The sequence below is a fragment of the Pseudophryne corroboree genome, chromosome 2, assembly GCF_028390025.1.
Source record: "Pseudophryne corroboree isolate aPseCor3 chromosome 2, aPseCor3.hap2, whole genome shotgun sequence".
In the NCBI taxonomy this organism is placed as follows: Eukaryota; Metazoa; Chordata; class Amphibia; order Anura; family Myobatrachidae; genus Pseudophryne; species Pseudophryne corroboree.
In genome coordinates, this window is record NC_086445.1 from 368,448,081 (window position 1) to 368,470,154 (window position 22,074).

The 22,074-nt window shown below is 43.8% G+C and overlaps 3 non-coding genes across 3 annotated transcripts; 2 read left to right on the plus strand and 1 right to left on the minus strand.

The window, feature by feature from the left end:
* Positions 1-1,691: 1,691 nt before the first annotated feature.
* On the minus strand, positions 1,692-1,810 carry LOC135054380 (5S ribosomal RNA). Its single transcript, XR_010243515.1, has one exon. It is a non-coding gene; the product is annotated as a 5S ribosomal RNA (ribosomal RNA).
* A 4,808-nt stretch (positions 1,811-6,618) lies between these two features.
* On the plus strand, positions 6,619-6,737 carry LOC135054393 (5S ribosomal RNA). The gene has a single exon (XR_010243517.1). It is a non-coding gene; the product is annotated as a 5S ribosomal RNA (ribosomal RNA).
* A 6,322-nt stretch (positions 6,738-13,059) lies between these two features.
* Positions 13,060-13,178, plus strand: LOC135054404 (5S ribosomal RNA). The gene has a single exon (XR_010243518.1). It is a non-coding gene; the product is annotated as a 5S ribosomal RNA (ribosomal RNA).
* The last annotated feature ends 8,896 nt before the right edge of the window (positions 13,179-22,074 follow it).

Consider the following 22,074-nt stretch of genomic DNA (forward strand, 5'->3'; position numbering starts at 1 on the left):
AACTCGTTCATATCGTTCAGTGTGTAGGCACCAATGATGAACGAAGTGCGGTCCCACGCTCGTTCATCGTTGGTGCCCCGTTGCTTATGCACGCTTATGCATGCAGGCCAATATGGACAATCTCGTCCATATTAGCATGCACGCATATGGAGCCAGGTGACGGGGGGAGTGAAGAAACTTCACTCCCCCCGTCACCTCCCCCTCGCCGCCGGGTCGCCCTCCGGCCGTATCAGCAGTCGGGCAGCTCGGCGGCTAATCCCCGAGTCTGTAGGGCATAAGATTTGTGGCAAAACAGGTACCTCAACATGAAACACATATGTTGAATTTAAACCTCTATATTTTCTTGCATTTGGATTCTTTGTAGGTTTTGTATGTACTCACTGTTACTGCATTACAATCTGTACTATGTGAAAGCATTGGATTCTTTGCACATGTATGTACTCACTAATACTGCACTTTACTGTGTTATGGTGGGCTTTAACTAAATAAGCCTTATGTTGTCTGGCATAACAGACATCTCAATCATCACACATGTGTTGTCGTTAGACCTTTATATTTTCTACATTAGACTCTGTGCAGGCTTTGTATGTACTCACTTTTCTGCATTGTATTCTGTGTCACACAAAAGCATTTAACACATCAACAGGCAGGGGCGTTTCTAGAGAGAAGGAGGCGCATGTGCAGGCTCTGTCTGGGCCCACTCCTCCCTAGCCGGCAGCTCTGTATTTCTGGGCACTATGGTCCCTAGGCGATGTCCCAGAGTTTACATCGCATGTGCAAATCACTGGGAAAATGGCGCTGCGGACATTTTCCCAGTGATTTCCCTACTGTGCAAGCGCGAATCAGCAAGAAAATGGTGCTGCACTATTTTACCAGTGATTTCTGCAGCACTGTCGTGGCGCCGCGGGACTCCGGAGAGTCGGTATTAAAAATAACGGGTGAAGGTTGTGCGGTGTGGGTACCCCTGGACCCTGGGGGCCGTGTGCACCACACACGCTGCACTCATTATAACTATGCCAGTGTTCCTGTCACTCTGTTTGTGACTAATTCCTCGCCATCGCAATTCAATAGCTGCATGTGCGCACTGCGGCTCAATTATTAGCAATTGTCTGGAAGGATACATTTGTAAACTTTAATACAATGGGGAGAGAAAAGAAGGCTCTTGTGTGGGCGCACTCTTGTAGAAAAAAATAAATTTGATGAAATAATTAAGATGAAATATTTAAAACATAACTTTTATTGGCTTTTATTACAAAAAAGGTTGTTACCGGAGATCTATCCTTCAAACTGCAACATAGAAAGCATCTTGGTAAAATAAAATGTTCTGGTCTCTTATTGGTAAAGAGTGTGTGAAAGGGTGGTAGACATTAGTTGGTCATACCCCCATTCCCCTTGACCAGTACAGGCTTGCTGTATTGATGGAACCACAGGGTGGTCGAGACACAAAATTAATAGCTATGCTCTTATGGCTTATAGAAAATTAGAGAAATGATCAGAAGTCACTCCTCTGGGTATAGTACAGGAAAAAAGACGACATGCACCTATCTGAATTCAAGACAATGATAACGGTGGAGGCAGGTATGGCACCTCAAGTAGATGGTGCCCGTGACCGATAGGTCTGGAGGTTATTGGATAGAAAAAAGTGGTGATACTGCTGTTGGTGTTACTGCCACATAAGTGAGGAAAATCCTACTCTACAACACCAGGTATTCACAGGTGGTCTCCCTTCCTGGTACTGACCTGGCCCAACGCTGTTTAGCTTCCAAGATCAGACGAGATCGGGCGCTGGCAGCGTGGTATGGTAGTAGAGAATTTTGTGTGAACACCAATGAGAGTGCACCTATATATGAATAATGAAAATTAGGACTGACAGAGAAGAAATAGATAGAAGATCGTGTAAATAGGTGGATCTGCTTTTCACGTTAGACCCGATCCGAAATTCCCACTCACGTGGTGCAGTGTACCGGGAATCGTGAATGAGAGTCCACGAAAAAGTGGTGATCTATCGAAGATTGGACTTGTGAGAATTGATACTCGAATTCTCAGACAGAGAAATCCCTGACTGCTGGTATATTATGATTGTCCAAACAGATAGTATATAAGAAGAAATGCTGGTGAAACCAGGTGAATATGTGGTCACTCAGGTAACTCAGGTAATGTGTTACTGCCACATAAGTGAGGTGTCAAATTCACCAAATCTGCACAAACATATATCTGTTGACCAAATGTATCATAGGATATTTGCCTTGCAACCCCAGATAGGATATAGAATGCTATAATAGGTATATGTTAATTCTATGCATGCATCAATTGCTGTGAGGAGGCAGGAATAGAAATAGATGGAAACCAACACATTCATAAATATAACAGATATATTAGTCATATGTGTGAACTGGTAACGCTTTAAAATATAAGCTGATTTCCAATAGTATGCTAGATGCTAGATAAATGCTAATGCAGACCTCTGATCAATCACCCCTATGCTGTACACTCAATGCAAGATAATTTAAGACAGTGCTGCTGAGAATTGCAATAGGAGTTGCTATCCGTGGCATGCAGCCACTGGATAGTGGGGCTTACGGTTTCACCAGAGATATGAGGAAGCCAAGAGAGCAAGAAAGGTAAATATGGCTAAATGCCAAGATGCGGTAGTGTCGACGAGACCCCTGTGCCTGGATGCGGAAGACGCGTTTCGCCCTGGGGCTTGTTCACTTCCGGGTTCCGTGCTGTCCAGTGTGGGGAGAGGGCTTTTATGTCCGCCCCTGTTAGAGCTTGGCCAATCCGGAGATGTCGTCTGGTGGGTGTGATCTCCCCATGTGTGTAGTTGCTAGGAGACCGCAGTAATGAAGACGTCAGATCGGGAGGCGGAAGATGCGTCACCCATCGCGAGATCGCGGACGCCATCTTGGATATGGGAAAAATACCCTTACAATTAGGATTTGTGTGGGCGGTTGCTAAGAGACTACAATAGCGAAGCTAAGACGTCAGATCGGGAGGCGGGAGATGCATCACCCATCGCGAGATTGCGGACGTCATCATGGATATGGGAGGAATACCATTGAGATCAAGATTAGTGTGGACGGTTGCTAAGAGACTACCATAGCGGAGCTGAGACGTCATAACCGGAGGGCTGAAAACATTTGGTGATAGTAGATCGCTATTTTAGATGTGGGAAATAATAGGCCGTAAATAGGTGGCAAATGCCCTTCTTACATAGCTTCACTGTAAAAATGCTAATCTTACAGATTGATAATGACAGGCGATATGATTAAAAGAAAAGTACAAGAGAAATGAGAAAAGGGGGATGAAAGATTATAATGCATTAAAATAAATTAAATGAATAAAATACATGTGAATAAATATACATAATGATGATGTAAATAATGATAAAACTGCTGGATTCAAGGGGGTATGTGGAATAAGGAATAGGCTGGATAGGCCTAGTGGAAATTAGTGAGGGATAAGCTATGCGTGCCTCGAGCAATGGTGAGTGGAAGGTGAATGCAGGAGTAGAGGGGTCAAGGGATAGCTATTATGGTACCTGAGGAAATAAATGTAGGTGTATGTGGGGAAACCAATAAATGTGTGCAGTGAAGAAACCACATGATAGGGGAATAATTGAAAACGGGGATTAGTTGTGGGTGCATTGGTGTGCAGTGACCACGGGCAAAAACAAAAATGATTTATTTTGAATTTACAAAGATTTAAGGGAGGTGAGGGGTAGGTATGCCTGATTGGTTGTTGATGGGGGGAGGCCGGGGGTTTGTGAGGTGAATGTTGGCTGGTGGTGGAGAATTAAAACTAGGGGTGAGGAGGAATGATGGGTTGTGAAGAGATGTGACATGGTGTCGGAATGTGATGTAGATAAAAAGTAAAAATGTGCATATAATATACATGCAATTGAAGGTGTGTGTGTATGAATCACCTGTAAGAAAATACTGGATAAAATTATTAATAAAGATTCTAAGATGTATATGGTAGTTGAGAGGCTGATGAAATATTATTTACAGGAAAACTCCGTAGTTAATGGTTTCATTCAGACCGAAGGGTTTCAGGCTGTTCAAGCGGAAGATCCATTCACTTTCCTTTTTGTATAATTCTTTGGTTATGTCTCCTCCCCGTATTCCGAGATGTACTCGATCTAAACAGAAGGTCTTGAACCCTTTGATGGATCCTTTATGAACAGAGTTGAAATGTCTCGCTACCGATGTGAGTTGTTTCATTCTGTTAAGATCTCTGGAGGCATTGCGGATGTTACCAAGGTGTTCTAAGATTCTTTCTTTCCATTTACGTGTAGTCATGCCTACATACTTGAGATTACACTCACACATTATGCAATATATCACCGCCTGCGTATTACAGTTAAAGAAGTGTTGTAGCTTGACCGACTGGTCAAACCTGTCGATGACCGTATTGGTTTGCAAGATTTGAGGGCATGATTTGCAATGGCCGCAGGGGAAAGAACCTGTGATAGAAGGTTTTTTGGTATTTGAGGAGATCAAATGGCTGTGCACTAGATGGTCTCTCATATTTTTTGATCTGCGCCAGCTCATTTGCAGTGGGGAGTCAAAGAGGGGTGCCAAATCTGGATCCAATTGTAAAATAGGGAGATGTCTGGTTATTGCTCCCTTCAACTTCCTCCATTCAGGGCAGAAAGTTCCAATAAAGCGGACAGTGTCTTCCTGCTCCGTACTCTTATTTTTCTTACCAAAAATCAGACTCTCTCTTTTGGTTACTGCTATAGCATTATATGCCCGCTTGAGTGAGCGTCTGCTGTAGCCTCTATCCAGGAGGCGGTTAGTTAGTTCCAAGCTTTTGGCCTTGAAGGTAGAGTCTTCTGAGCAGTTGCGTCTCAGGCGTAAGTATTCCCCTTTGGGGATGTTTTCCACGGTAGGCGGAAAATGGGAGCTTGTTTGGTGAAGGAGACTGTTAGTAGCAGTCTCCTTCCGGAATAATTCCGTTTCTAGAAATCCTGCATTGGATTTGTAGATACTGAGGTCTAAGAATGGTACTCTTGTTGGGCTGATGAAGTGTGTCAGAGTAATATTGAGTTCATTGTGATTAAGAATCTGAATGAACTCCAAGAGTAAGCTCTTATTGCCATTCCAAATCAGGAAGACATCATCGATGTATCTTAGCCACAGTATTATATGTGTGGTGTATTTTTCATTGCAGATGTTGAACACGTGGAAATGCTCCCACCACCCCAAAAAGAGATTTGCATATGTAGGTGCACATGCTGCCCCCATAGCAGTTCCCCTGATTTGTAAGAAAAACTGGTCTTGAAACACAAAATAGTTTTTGGAGAGGACAAAGGTGAGTAACTGTAAAAGAAAATCAGAAAAATCATTGGACCCAGTTTGGTCCAAAAAGAATTTGGTTGCAGACAAACCTTGTTGATGATTGATGCTAGAATAAAGTGCCTCAACATCCAAGGTTGCTAGGAGGAAGTCGTCCTCAAAGTGGATGTTGTGAATTTTTCGCAATAAGTCAGCAGTGTCTTGTAGATAGGATGGTAAGTCAAGGACGAAGTCACGTAGATGTAAATCTAAAAAGCAACTCGGCTGCTCCAGCAGTCCTCCATTACCCGACATTATCGGTCTGCCAGGTGGCACCTGGATGTCTTTATGAATCTTCGGAAGAAGATAGAAAGTTGGAGTTCTCGGGTTTTGGACAGTCAGATATGCTGCTTCTTGTTTGGTAATGGTTCCCTGTGTAGCAGCCTCTTGTATTAAAGAGGTATAGGCTTTTTGGAACCTTTTGGTGGGATCGTTGAGAAGTTTCTGATAGCATTTAGCCATATTTACCTTTCTTGCTCTCTTGGCTTCCTCATATCTCTGGTGAAACCGTAAGCCCCACTATCCAGTGGCTGCATGCCACGGATAGCAACTCCTATTGCAATTCTCAGCAGCACTGTCTTAAATTATCTTGCATTGAGTGTACAGCATAGGGGTGATTGATCAGAGGTCTGCATTAGCATTTATCTAGCATCTAGCATACTATTGGAAATCAGCTTATATTTTAAAGCGTTACCAGTTCACACATATGACTAATATATCTGTTATATTTATGAATGTGTTGGTTTCCATCTATTTCTATTCCTGCCTCCTCACAGCAATTGATGCATGCATAGAATTAACATATACCTATTATAGCATTCTATATCCTATCTGGGGTTGCAAGGCAAATATCCTATGATACATTTGGTCAACAGATATATGTTTGTGCAGTTTTGGTGAATTTGACACCTCACTTATGTGGCAGTAACACATTACCTGAGTTACCTGAGTGACCACATATTCACCTGGTTTCACCAGCATTTCTTCTTATATACTATCTGTTTGGACAATCATAATATACCAGCAGTCAGGGATTTCTCTGTCTGAGAATTCGAGTATCAATTCTCACAAGTCCAATCTTCGATAGATCACCACTTTTTCGTGGACTCTCATTCACGATTCCCGGTACACTGCACCACGTGAGTGGGAATTTCGGATCGGGTCTAACGTGAAAAGCAGATCCACCTATTTACACGATCTTCTATCTATTTCTTCTCTGTCAGTCCTAATTTTCATTATTCATATATAGGCGCACTCTCATTGGTGTTCACACAAAATTCTCTACTACCATACCACGCTGCCAGCGCCCGATCTCGTCTGATCTTGGAAGCTAAACAGCGTTGGGCCAGGTCAGTACCAGGAAGGGAGACCACCTGTGAATACCTGGTGTTGTAGAGTAGGATTTTCCTCACTTATGTGGCAGTAACACCAACAGCAGTATCACCACTTTTTTCTATCCAATAACCTCCAGACCTATCGGTCACGGGCACCATCTACTTGAGGTGCCATACCTGCCTCCACCGTTATCATTGTCTTGAATTCAGATAGGTGCATGTCGTCTTTTTTCCTGTACTATACCCAGAGGAGTGACTTCTGATCATTTCTCTAATTTTCTATAAGCCATAAGAGCATAGCTATTAATTTTGTGTCTCGACCACCCTGTGGTTCCATCAATACAGCAAGCCTGTACTGGTCAAGGGGAATGGGGGTATGACCAACTAATGTCTACCACCCTTTCACACACTCTTTACCAATAAGAGACCAGAACATTTTATTTTACCAAGATGCTTTCTATGTTGCATTTTGAAGGATAGATCTCCGGTAACAACCTTTTTTGTAATAAAAGCCAATAAAAGTTATGTTTTAAATATTTCATCTTAATTATTTCATCAAATTTATTTTTATCTACAAGAGTGCGCCCACACAAGAGCCTTCTTTTCTCTCCCCATTGTATTAAAGTTCGCATACTTTCTGGCTCTGGGTGCACCACCAACTAGGACTAAATTAACATCTACACGTATATTTCATACAATATTGAAAGGGCTAATTTTTTGCCCCTTTTCTCCCCTATTTTCTTAGGGTAACCTATTGTCCAAATTTGGTTTTCTCTTCTCTAATGCTAGCATTTTTCCTGATTAGTCCATCCGGTGCCGGATCGCCCTAGGTTTCTGTATAGTATTCTCTACTGTTGCATAAACAGTCTCTGATCCTTGGCACGGTCTTCTTTATCTCATTATATGATAACGTTTTCCTTACCGGATCTGTTCATTTTAGCAGTAACATTTTTACTTAATCTTTTGAAGCAGTCTTGATTATGACCACTTTTTCATTAAAAGCGGAGCTAACAAAACGACAAAATCCGGAGACTTTTGGGGATTTCTTCTCAGAAAACTTCGAAGAATCCCCCACTGATTCAGACTGGAAAACCACTTTTTCTAGATTACAAAAAAGCTTACAGAAAAGGACTCGCCTATCGTGGGACATTACCACACTACAGAATTATATTAAACACAAGATCGTGCCCCGGGGGTTGAGACCCAAAATATTCCCCTCTTTTCCATTGGCTACGGAGAACTTGAAGACTGAGTGGGAGACAGCACTCTTGAAGTGTTCCCAAGAACTATTACATCTCTTGGTCAAACATGACACACTACTCATAGACCAAGTGGAAAAAGAAATAGAGGAATTGGGTCATAACCTAGAAACTTGGGAAAAAGATTTGTCTTTTCAGACAGCTTTTGAGAAACATCAAAAAGAACTCAAGTTATATGAACAAACAATAGCAGATCGGAAGCGGAACAAATTTATCAGGGACAAACGAGATTTCTCACGTGGGGACATTTTTAGGTGGAATTCCATACCCCAGAGCAGGAATCGAAGACAGAGGGACGACTCGACTTTCTCAGAATTTGAATCTTCAAATAGTGGAGATTCGTCTAGTGAGACTTCAGACAACGCCAGACTCAATCAGAGAGAAGGAGAATTTTCCCCACATTTTTTAGGCCAGGGTTCGAAACAAAGAGGCCGGGACAAAAATCAAGGAAAACCCGGCGGGGGGGAAAGAAGAGGCGACAGACGCAACCCCGACTGGGACCTATCAAGGACCGCCAGGTATCCGGCCAGACAGAGGAAGACGTTAAGATAACTCACCCTTCCTCATCCTCCCTACAGGTCATAAACCTATCGGGTAGACCCCTCTCATCCTCACATATGGATGTGTTAGCCAAAGGCCTCTCTTTCTCACCCTCGAGATCATTTAACAGATTCTGCTGGGAGAAAGATCTCAGATTATTTGGCAGAAAACTCCTTCTAAAAAAGTTCTTTGCAAAACACCATGCAAGACGAGATAGTGATAACATCACAGACTTATCCCCTGAAGAGCTCCAAACAGTCCAAATCCTGGAGGACCTACTAGTGGAATCGAACATACAAGATAGCACTCCCTGCCGAGCTAAATGTAAACCCAAGTCTTCATTTTTCCCACCCGATAATACCAGCCCGGAAATTAGGGTTTTTCTTAACAGGGTGTCGAAAGAATTTGACGATATTTACGTCCGAATCAAAACTTCCCATCAATATCCAACTAGAAATCTCAACTTTCAAGAAAGGAAAGCATTACGTGAGATGGAAACATGGAGAGACGTAATTATCAAACCTTCGGACAAGGGTGGTAACATTGTGCTATGGCCGTTAGAAATGTATATCACGGAAGCACATAGACAACTGTTTAACCCCCTTTGCTATCAGAAACTTCTCAACGATCCCACCAAAAGGTTCCAAAAAGCCTATACCTCTTTAATACAAGAGGCTGCTACACAGGGAACCATTACCAAACAAGAAGCAGCATATCTGACTGTCCAAAACCCGAGAACTCCAACTTTCTATCTTCTTCCGAAGATTCATAAAGACATCCAGGTGCCACCTGGCAGACCGATAATGTCGGGTAATGGAGGACTGCTGGAGCAGCCGAGTCGCTTTTTAGATTTACATCTACGTGACTTCGTCCTTGACTTACCATCCTATCTACAAGACACTGCTGACTTATTGCGAAAAATTCACAACATCCACTTTGAGGACGACTTCCTCCTAGCAACCTTGGATGTTGAGGCACTTTATTCTAGCATCAATCATCAACAAGGTTTGTCTGCAACCAAATTCTTTTTGGACCAAACTGGGTCCAATGATTTTTCTGATTTTCTTTTACAGTTACTCACCTTTGTCCTCTCCAAAAACTATTTTGTGTTTCAAGACCAGTTTTTCTTACAAATCAGGGGAACTGCTATGGGGGCAGCATGTGCACCTACATATGCAAATCTCTTTTTGGGGTGGTGGGAGCATTTCCACGTGTTCAACATCTGCAATGAAAAATACACCACACATATAATACTGTGGCTAAGATACATCGATGATGTCTTCCTGATTTGGAATGGCAATAAGAGCTTACTCTTGGAGTTCATTCAGATTCTTAATCACAATGAACTCAATATTACTCTGACACACTTCATCAGCCCAACAAGAGTACCATTCTTAGACCTCAGTATCTACAAATCCAATGCAGGATTTCTAGAAACGGAATTATTCCGGAAGGAGACTGCTACTAACAGTCTCCTTCACCAAACAAGCTCCCATTTTCCGCCTACCGTGGAAAACATCCCCAAAGGGGAATACTTACGCCTGAGACGCAACTGCTCAGAAGACTCTACCTTCAAGGCCAAAAGCTTGGAACTAACTAACCGCCTCCTGGATAGAGGCTACAGCAGACGCTCACTCAAGCGGGCATATAATGCTATAGCAGTAACCAAAAGAGAGAGTCTGATTTTTGGTAAGAAAAATAAGAGTACGGAGCAGGAAGACACTGTCCGCTTTATTGGAACTTTCTGCCCTGAATGGAGGAAGTTGAAGGGAGCAATAACCAGACATCTCCCTATTTTACAATTGGATCCAGATTTGGCACCCCTCTTTGACTCCCCACTGCAAATGAGCTGGCGCAGATCAAAAAATATGAGAGACCATCTAGTGCACAGCCATTTGATCTCCTCAAATACCAAAAAACCTTCTATCACAGGTTCTTTCCCCTGCGGCCATTGCAAATCATGCCCTCAAATCTTGCAAACCAATACGGTCATCGACAGGTTTGACCAGTCGGTCAAGCTACAACACTTCTTTAACTGTAATACGCAGGCGGTGATATATTGCATAATGTGTGAGTGTAATCTCAAGTATGTAGGCATGACTACACGTAAATGGAAAGAAAGAATCTTAGAACACCTTGGTAACATCCGCAATGCCTCCAGAGATCTTAACAGAATGAAACAACTCACATCGGTAGCGAGACATTTCAACTCTGTTCATAAAGGATCCATCAAAGGGTTCAAGACCTTCTGTTTAGATCGAGTACATCTCGGAATACGGGGAGGAGACATAACCAAAGAATTATACAAAAAGGAAAGTGAATGGATCTTCCGCTTGAACAGCCTGAAACCCTTCGGTCTGAATGAAACCATTAACTACGGAGTTTTCCTGTAAATAATATTTCATCAGCCTCTCAACTACCATATACATCTTAGAATCTTTATTAATAATTTTATCCAGTATTTTCTTACAGGTGATTCATACACACACACCTTCAATTGCATGTATATTATATGCACATTTTTACTTTTTATCTACATCACATTCCGACACCATGTCACATCTCTTCACAACCCATCATTCCTCCTCACCCCTAGTTTTAATTCTCCACCACCAGCCAACATTCACCTCACAAACCCCCGGCCTCCCCCCATCAACAACCAATCAGGTATACCTACCCCTCACCTCCCTTAAATCTTTGTAAATTCAAAATAAATCATTTTTGTTTTTGCCCGTGGTCACTGCACACCAATGCACCCACAACTAATCCCCGTTTTCAATTATTCCCCTATCATGTGGTTTCTTCACTGCACACATTTATTGGTTTCCCCACATACACCTACATTTATTTCCTCAGGTACCATAATAGCTATCCCTTGACCCCTCTACTCCTGCATTCACCTTCCACTCACCATTGCTCGAGGCACGCATAGCTTATCCCTCACTAATTTCCACTAGGCCTATCCAGCCTATTCCTTATTCCACATACCCCCTTGAATCCTGCAGTTTTATCATTATTTACATCATCATTATGTATATTTATTCACATGTATTTTATTCATTTAATTTATTTTAATGCATTATAATCTTTCATCCCCCTTTTCTCATTTCTCTTGTACTTTTCTTTTAATCATATCGCCTGTCATTATCAATCTGTAAGATTAGCATTTTTACAGTGAAGCTATGTAAGAAGGGCATTTGCCACCTATTTACGGCCTATTATTTCCCACATCTAAAATAGCGATCTACTATCACCAAATGTTTTCAGCCCTCCGGTTATGACGTCTCAGCTCCGCTATGGTAGTCTCTTAGCAACCGTCCACACTAATCTTGATCTCAATGGTATTCCTCCCATATCCATGATGACGTCCGCAATCTCGCGATGGGTGATGCATCTCCCGCCTCCCGATCTGACGTCTTAGCTTCGCTATTGTAGTCTCTTAGCAACCGCCCACACAAATCCTAATTGTAAGGGTATTTTTCCCATATCCAAGATGGCGTCCGCGATCTCGCGATGGGTGACGCATCTTCCGCCTCCCGATCTGACGTCTTCATTACTGCGGTCTCCTAGCAACTACACACATGGGGAGATCACACCCACCAGACGACATCTCCGGATTGGCCAAGCTCTAACAGGGGCGGACATAAAAGCCCTCTCCCCACACTGGACAGCACGGAACCCGGAAGTGAACAAGCCCCAGGGCGAAACGCGTCTTCCGCATCCAGGCACAGGGGTCTCGTCGACACTACCGCATCTTGGCATTTAGCCATATTTACCTTTCTTGCTCTCTTGGCTTCCTCATATCTCTGGTGAAACCGTAAGCCCCACTATCCAGTGGCTGCATGCCACGGATAGCAACTCCTATTGCAATTCTCAGCAGCACTGTCTTAAATTATCTTGCATTGAGTGTACAGCATAGGGGTGATTGATCAGAGGTCTGCATTAGCATTTATCTAGCATCTAGCATACTATTGGAAATCAGCTTATATTTTAAAGCGTTACCAGTTCACACATATGACTAATATATCTGTTATATTTATGAATGTGTTGGTTTCCATCTATTTCTATTCCTGCCTCCTCACAGCAATTGATGCATGCATAGAATTAACATATACCTATTATAGCATTCTATATCCTATCTGGGGTTGCAAGGCAAATATCCTATGATACATTTGGTCAACAGATATATGTTTGTGCAGTTTTGGTGAATTTGACACCTCACTTATGTGGCAGTAACACATTACCTGAGTTACCTGAGTGACCACATATTCACCTGGTTTCACCAGCATTTCTTCTTATATACTATCTGTTTGGACAATCATAATATACCAGCAGTCAGGGATTTCTCTGTCTGAGAATTCGAGTATCAATTCTCACAAGTCCAATCTTCGATAGATCACCACTTTTTCGTGGACTCTCATTCACGATTCCCGGTACACTGCACCACGTGAGTGGGAATTTCGGATCGGGTCTAACGTGAAAAGCAGATCCACCTATTTACACGATCTTCTATCTATTTCTTCTCTGTCAGTCCTAATTTTCATTATTCATATATAGGTGCACTCTCATTGGTGTTCACACAAAATTCTCTACTACCATACCACGCTGCCAGCGCCCGATCTCGTCTGATCTTGGAAGCTAAACAGCGTTGGGCCAGGTCAGTACCAGGAAGGGAGACCACCTGTGAATACCTGGTGTTGTAGAGTAGGATTTTCCTCACTTATGTGGCAGTAACACCAACAGCAGTATCACCACTTTTTTCTATCCAATAACCTCCAGACCTATCGGTCACGGGCACCATCTACTTGAGGTGCCATACCTGCCTCCACCGTTATCATTGTCTTGAATTCAGATAGGTGCATGTCGTCTTTTTTCCTGTACTATACCCAGAGGAGTGACTTCTGATCATTTCTCTAATTTTCTATAAGCCATAAGAGCATAGCTATTAATTTTGTGTCTCGACCACCCTGTGGTTCCATCAATACAGCAAGCCTGTACTGGTCAAGGGGAATGGGGGTATGACCAACTAATGTCTACCACCCTTTCACACACTCTTTACCAATAAGAGACCAGAACATTTTATTTTACCAAGATGCTTTCTATGTTGCATTTTGAAGGATAGATCTCCGGTAACAACCTTTTTTGTAATAAAAGCCAATAAAAGTTATGTTTTAAATATTTCATCTTAATTATTTCATCAAATTTATTTTTTTCTACAAGAGTGCGCCCACACAAGAGCCTTCTTTTCTCTCCCCATTGTATTAAAGTTCGCATACTTTCTGGCTCTGGGTGCACCACCAACTAGGACTAAATTAACATCTACACGTATATTTCATACAATATTGAAAGGGCTAATTTTTTGCCCCTTTTCTCCCCTATTTTCTTAGGGTAACCTATTGTCCAAATTTGGTTTTCTCTTCTCTAATGCTAGCATTTTTCCTGATTAGTCCATCCGGTGCCGGATCGCCCTAGGTTTCTGTATAGGATACATTTGTAGGCAGAAACTGTAGTTTTTTGACCTGTATAGGTCTTATGTGTAGTATTTGACATACTGACATCATTTGTAGAGATGAGCGGGTTCGGTTCCTCTGAATCCGAACCCGCCCGAACTTCAGGTTTTTTACACGGGTCCGAGCAGGCTCGGATCTTCCCGCCTTGCTCGGCTAACCCGAGCGCGCCCGAACGTCATCATCACGCTGTCGGATTCTCGCGAGGCTCGGATTCTATCGCGAGACTCGGATTCTATATAAGGAGCCGCGCGTCGCCGCCATTTTCACACGTGCATTGAGAGTCATAGGGAGAGGACGTGGCTGGCGTCCTCTCCGTTTAGAGAAGAGAGAGACACAGTATTTTCGGGGAGCATTATTAGGAGGAGTACTACTGTATACTACTATACTACTTGCTGAAGTGATATTTATAGATTAGATCACAGGTTCTCAAACTCGGTCCTCAGGACCCCACACAGTGCATGTTTTGCAGGTCTCCTCACAGAATCACAAGTGAAATCATTTGCTCCACCTGTGGACCTTTTAAAATGTGTCAGTGAATAATGAATACACCTGTGCACTTGCTGGGTTACCTGCAAAGCATGCACTGTGTGGGGTCCTGACTCCTGAGGACCGAGTTTGAGAACCACTGGATTAGATAGTGTGACTGTAAGTGTATTATCTGACTTGTGGGGGAGACACTGACAGTGGGGAGCAGTTAGAGTCTGAGAGCAGGACTCAGGAGTACATATAACGTACAGTGCACACTTTTGCTGCCAGAGTCAGTGCCACACTGCCATTGTTGTGACCACACTGACCACCAGTATAATAATATATTTTGTGATTGTCTGCTTAGGCCTCGGAGTACTAGTTGCAAGTTGCAACGTGACCTGTCCTGAAGTGACCACCAGTTTAATAATCAATCACCACCAGTTTAATATATATATATATATATATATATATATAATTATATATAATATATATATATATATAATATTGTATACCACCTACCCGTGGTTTTTTTTGTTTTCATTCTTCTTTATACATACTACTATAGTAGCTTACTGTAGCAGTCTGCGGTGCTGTGCTGACCTGACAGTGTCCAGCAGGTCCGTGATCAGTCATTACATAATAAATATATATAGTACCTGTCCGGCTGCAGTACTAGTGATATTATATTGATTTCATCTCATTATCAATAATTTATCATCCAGTCTAGACTCTATATTAGCAGCAGACACAGTACGTTAGTCCACGGCTGTAGCTACCTCTGTGTCGGCACTCGGCAGTCCATCCATAATTGTATACCACCTACCCGTGGTTTTTTTTTTTTCTTTCTTCTTTGTACATACTACTATAGAGTATAGTAGCTTACTGTAGCAGTCTGCGGTGCTGCTGAGCTGACAGTGTCCAGCAGGTCCGTCATCAGTCATCATTACCTAATAAATATATTATCTACCTGTCCGGCTGCAGTACTAGTGATATTATATATACATACATATATATATTGATTTCATCTCATTATCAATCATCCAGTCTATATTAGCAGCAGACACAGTACGTTAGTCCACGGCTGTAGCTACCTCTGTGTCGGCACTCAGCAGTCCATCCATAATTGTATACCACCTACCCATGGTTTTTTTCTTTTCTTTCTTCTTTGTACATACTACTATAGTATAGTAGCTTACTGTAGCAGTCTGCGGTGCTGTTGAGCTGACAGTGTCCAGCAGGTCCGTCATCAGTCATCATTACCTAATAAATATATTATCTACCTGTCCGGCTGCAGTACTAGTGATATTATATATACATACATATATATATTGATTTCATCTCATTATCAATCATCCAGTCTATATTAGCAGCAGACACAGTACGTTAGTCCACGGCTGTAGCTACCTCTGTGTCAGCACTCGGCAGTCCATCCATAATTGTATACCACCTACCCGTGGTTTTTTTTTTTCTTTCTTCTTTGTACATACTACTATAGAGTATAGTAGCTTACTGTAGCAGTCTGCGGTGCTGCTGAGCTGACAGTGTCCAGCAGGTCCGTCATCAGTCATCATTACCTAATAAATATATTATCTACCTGTCCGGCTGCAGTACTAGTGATATTATATATACATACATATATATATTGATTTCATCTCATTATCAATCATCCAGTCTATATTAGCAGCAGACACAGTACGTTAGTCCACGGCTGTAGCTACCTCTGTGTCGGCACTCAGCAGTCCATCCATAATTGTATACCACCTACCCGTGGTTTTTTTTTTCTTTCTTCTTTGTACATACTACTATAGTATAGTAGCTTACTGTAGCAGTCTGCGGTGCTGCTGAGCTGACAGTGTCCAGCAGGTCCGTCATCAGTCATCATTACCTAATAAATATATTATCTACCTGTCCGGCTGCAGTACTAGTGATATTATATATACATACATATATATATATTGATTTCATCTCATTATCAATCATCCAGTCTATATTAGCAGCAGACACAGTACGTTAGTCCACGGCTGTAGCTACCTCTGTGTCGGCACTCAGCAGTCCATCCATAATTGTATACCACCTACCCGTGGTTTTTTTTTTTTCTTTCTTCTTTGTACATACTACTATAGTATAGTAGCTTACTGTAGCAGTCTGCGGTGCTGCTGAGCTGACAGTGTCCAGCAGGTCCGTCATCAGTCATCATTACCTAATAAATATATTATCTACCTGTCCGGCTGCAGTACTAGTGATATTATATATACATACATATATATATTGATTTCATCTCATTATCAATCATCCAGTCTATATTAGCAGCAGACACAGTACGTTAGTCCACGGCTGTAGCTACCTCTGTGTCGGCACTCGGCAGTCCATCCATAATTGTATACCACCTACCCGTGTTTTTTTTTTTTTTCTTCTTTGTACATACTACTATAGTATAGTAGCTTACTGTAGCAGTCTGCGGTGCTGCTGAGCTGACAGTGTCCAGCAGGTCCGTCATCAGTCATCATTACCTAATAAATATATTATCTACCTGTCCGGCTGCAGTACTAGTGATATTATATATACATACATATATATATTGATTTCATCTCATTATCAATCATCCAGTCTATATTAGCAGCAGACACAGTACGTTAGTCCACGGCTGTAGCTACCTCTGTGTCGGCTCTTGGCAGTCCATCCATAAGTATACTAGTATCCATCCATCTCCATTGTTTACCTGAGGTGCCTTTTAGTTGTGCCTATTAAAATATGGAGAACAAAAATGTTGAGGTTCCAAAATTAGGGAAAGATCAAGATCCACTTCCACCTCGTGCTGAAGCTGCTGCCACTAGTCATGGTCGAGACGATGAAATGCCAGCAACGTCGTCTGCCAAGGCCGATGCCCAATGTCATAGTACAGAGCATGTCAAATCCAAAACACCAAATATCAGTAAAAAAAGGACTCCAAACCCTAAAATAAAATTGTCGGAGGAGAAGCGTAAACTTGCCAATATGCCATTTACCACACGGAGTGGCAAGGAACGGCTGAGGCCCTGGCCTATGTTCATGGCTAGTGGTTCAGCTTCACATGAGGATGGAAGCACTCAGCCTCTCGCTAGAAAACTGAAAAGACTCAAGCTGGCAAAAGCACCGCAAAGAACTGTGCATTCTTCGAAATCCCAAATCCACAAGGAGAGTCCAATTGTGTCGGTTGCGATGCCTGACCTTCCCAACACTGGACGTGAAGAGCATGCGCCTTCCACCATTTGCACGCCCCCTGCAAGTGCTGGAAGGAGCACCCGCAGTCCAGTTCCTGATAGTCAGATTGAAGATGTCAGTGTTGAAGTACACCAGGATGAGGAGGATATGGGTGTTGCTGGCGCTGGGGAGGAAATTGACCAGGAGGATTCTGATGGTGAGGTGGTTTGTTTAAGTCAGGCACCCGGGGAGACACCTGTTGTCCGTGGGAGGAATATGGCCGTTGACATGCCTGGTGAAAATACCAAAAAAATCAGCTCTTCAGTGTGGAGGTATTTTAACAGAAAAGCGGACAACAGGTGGCAAGCCGTGTGTTGCCTTTGTCAAGCTGTAATAAGTAGGGGTAAGGACGTTAACCACCTCGGAACATCCTCCCTTATACGTCACCTGCAGCGCATTCATAATAAGTCAGTGACAAGTTCAAAAACTTTGGGCGACAGCGGAAGCAGTCCACTGACCACTAAATCCCTTCCTCTTGTAACCAAGCTCACGCAAACCACCCCACCAACTCCCTCAGTGTCAATTTCCTCCTTCCCCAGGAATGCCAATAGTCCTGCAGGCCATGTCACTGGCAATTCTGACGAGTCCTCTCCTGCCTGGGATTCCTCCGATGCATCCTAGCGTGTAACGCCTACTGCTGCTGGCGCTGCTGTTGTTGCTGCTGGGAGTCGATGGTCATCCCAGAGGGGAAGTCGTAAGCCCACTTGTACTACTTCCAGTAAGCAATTGACTGTCCAACAGTCCTTTGCGAGGAAGATGAAATATCACAGCAGTCATCCTGCTGCAAAGCGGATAACTGAGGCCTTGACAACTATGTTGGTGTTAGACGTGCGTCCGGTATCCGCCGTTAGTTCACTGGGAACTAGACAATTTATTGAGGCAGTGTGCCCCCGTTACCAAATACCATCTAGGTTCCACTTCTCTAGGCAGGCGATACCGAGAATGTACACGGACGTCAGAAAAAGACTAACCAGTGTCCTAAAAAATGCAGTTGTACCCAATGTCCACTTAACCACGGACATGTGGACAAGTGGAGCAGGGCAGGGTCAGGACTATATGACTGTGACAGCCCACTGGGTAGATGTATGGACTCCCGCCGCAAGAACAGCAGCGGCGGCACCAGTAGCAGCATCTCGCAAACGCCAACTCTTTCCTAGGCAGGCTACGCTTTGTATCACCGCTTTCCAGAATACGCACACAGCTGAAAACCTCTTACGGCAACTGAGGAAGATCATCGCGGAATGGCTTACCCCAATTGGACTCTCCTGTGGATTTGTGGCATCGGACAACGCCAGCAATATTGTGTGTGCATTAAATATGGGCAAATTCCAGCACGTCCCATGTTTTGCACATACCTTGAATTTGGTGGTGCAGAATTTTTTAAAAAACGACAGGGGCGTGCAAGAGATGCTGTCGGTGGCCAGAAGAATTGCGGGACACTTTCAGCGTACAGGCACCACGTACAGAAGACTGGAGCACCACCAAAAACTACTGAACCTGCCCTGCCATCATCTGAAGCAAGAAGTGGTAACGAGGTGGAATTCAACCCTCTATATGCTTCAGAGGTTGGAGGAGCAGCAAAAGGCCATTCAAGCCTATACAATTGAGCACGATACAGGAGGTGGAATGCACCTGTCTCAAGCGCAGTGGAGAATGATTTCAACGTTGTGCAAGGTTCTGATGCCCTTTGAACTTGCCACACGTGAAGTCAGTTCAGACACTGCCAGCCTGAGTCAGGTCATTCCCCTCATCAGGCTTTTGCAGAAGAAGCTGGAGACATTGAAGGAGGAGCTAACACGGAGCGATTCCGCTAGGCATGTGGGACTTGTGGATGGAGCCCTTAATTCGCTTAACAAGGATTCACGGGTGGTCAATCTGTTGAAATCAGAGCACTACATTTTGGCCACCGTGCTCGATCCTAGATTTAAAGCCTACCTTGGATCTCTCTTTCCGGCAGACACAAGTCTGCTGGGGTTGAAAGACCTGCTGGTGAGAAAATTGTCAAGTCAAGCGGAACGCGACCTGTCAACATCTCCTCCTTCACATTCTCCCGCAACTGGGGGTGCGAGGAAAAGGCTCAGAATTCCGAGCCCACCCGCTGGCGGTGATGCAGGGCAGTCTGGAGCGACTGCTGATGCTGACATCTGGTCCGGACTGAAGGACCTGACAACGATTACGGACATGTCGTCTACTGTCACTGCATATGATTCTCTCACCATTGAAAGAATGGTGGAGGATTATATGAGTGACCGCATCCAAGTAGGCACGTCACACAGTCCGTACTTATACTGGCAGGAAAAAGAGGCAATTTGGAGGCCCTTGCACAAACTGGCTTTATTCTACCTAAGTTGCCCTCCCACAAGTGTGTACTCCGAAAGAGTGTTTAGTGCCGCCGCTCACCTTGTCAGCAATCGGCGTACGAGGTTACATCCAGAAAATGTGGAGAAGATGATGTTCATTAAAATGAATTATAATCAATTCCTCCGTGGAGACATTGACCAGCAGCAATTGCCTCCACAAAGTACACAGGGAGCTGAGATGGTGGATTCCAGTGGGGACGAATTGATAATCTGTGAGGAGGGGGATGTACACGGTGATATATCGGAGGATGATGATGAGGTGGACATCTTGCCTCTGTAGAGCCAGTTTGTGCAAGGAGAGATTAATTGCTTCTTTTTTGGTGGGGGTCCAAACCAACCCGTCATTTCAGTCACAGTCGTGTGGCAGACCCTGTCACTGAAATGATGGGTTGGTTAAAGTGTGCATGTCCTGTTTATACAACATAAGGGTGGGTGGGAGGGCCCAAGGACAATTCCATCTTGCACCTCTTTTTTCTTTAATTTTTCTTTGCGTCATGTGCTGTTTGGGGAGGGTTTTTTGGAAGGGACATCCTGCGTGACACTGCAGTGACACTCCTAGATGGGCCCGGTGTTTGTGTCGGCCACTAGGGTCGCTTATCTTACTCACACAGCTACCTCATTGCGCCTCTTTTTTTCTTTGCGTCATGTGCTGTTTGGGGAGGGTTTTTTGGAAGGGACATCCTGCGTGACACTGCAGTGACACTCCTAGATGGGCCCGGTGTTTGTGTCGGCCACTAGGGTCGCTTATCTTACTCACACAGCTACCTCATTGCGCCTCTTTTTTTCTTTGCGTCATGTGCTGTTTGGGGAGGGTTTTTTGGAAGGGACATCCTGCGTGACACTGCAGTGCCACTCCTAGATGGGCCCGGTGTTTGTGTCGGCCACTAGGGTCGCTTATCTTACTCACACAGCTACCTCATTGCGCCTCTTTTTTTCTTTGCGTCATGTGCTGTTTGGGGAGGGTTTTTTGGAAGGGACATCCTGCGTGACACTGCAGTGACACTCCTAGATGGGCCCGGTGTTTGTGTCGGCCACTAGGGTCGCTTATCTTACTCACACAGCTACCTCATTGCGCCTCTTTTTTTCTTTGCGTCATGTGCTGTTTGGGGAGGGTTTTTTGGAAGGGACATCCTGCGTGACACTGCAGTGACACTCCTAGATGGGCCCGGTGTTTGTGTCGGCCACTAGGGTCGCTTATCTTACTCACACAGCTACCTCATTGCGCCTCTTTTTTTCTTTGCGTCATGTGCTGTTTGGGGAGGGTTTTTTGGAAGGGACATCCTGCGTGACACTGCAGTGACACTCCTAGATGGGCCCGGTGTTTGTGTCGGCCACTAGGGTCGCTTATCTTACTCACACAGCTACCTCATTGCGCCTCTTTTTTTCTTTGCGTCATGTGCTGTTTGGGGAGGGTTTTTTGGAAGGGACATCCTGCGTGACACTGCAGTGACACTCCTAGATGGGCCCGGTGTTTGTGTCGGCCACTAGGGTCGCTTATCTTACTCACACAGCTACCTCATTGCGCCTCTTTTTTTCTTTGCGTCATGTGCTGTTTGGGGAGGGTTTTTTGGAAGGGACATCCTGCGTGACACTGCAGTGACACTCCTAGATGGGCCCGGTGTTTGTGTCGGCCACTAGGGTCGCTTAGCTTAGTCATCCAGCGACCTAGGTGCAAATTTTAGGACTAAAAATAATATTGTGAGGTGTGAGGTATTCAGAATAGACTGAAAATGAGTGTAAATTATGGTTTTTGAGGTTAATAATACTTTGGGATCAAAATGACCCCCAAATTCTATGATTTAAGCTGTTTTTAGTGTTTTTTGAAAAAAACACCCGAATCCAAAACACACCCGAATCCGACAAAAAAAATTCGGTGAGGTTTTGCCAAAACGCGGTCGAACCCAAAACACGGCCGCGGAACCGAACCCAAAACCAAAACACAAAACCCGAAAAATTTCCGGCGCTCATCTCTAATCATTTGTTGGAATTGTGCTGTGTACCAGTGACGTGCGGTGAGGTCGGTG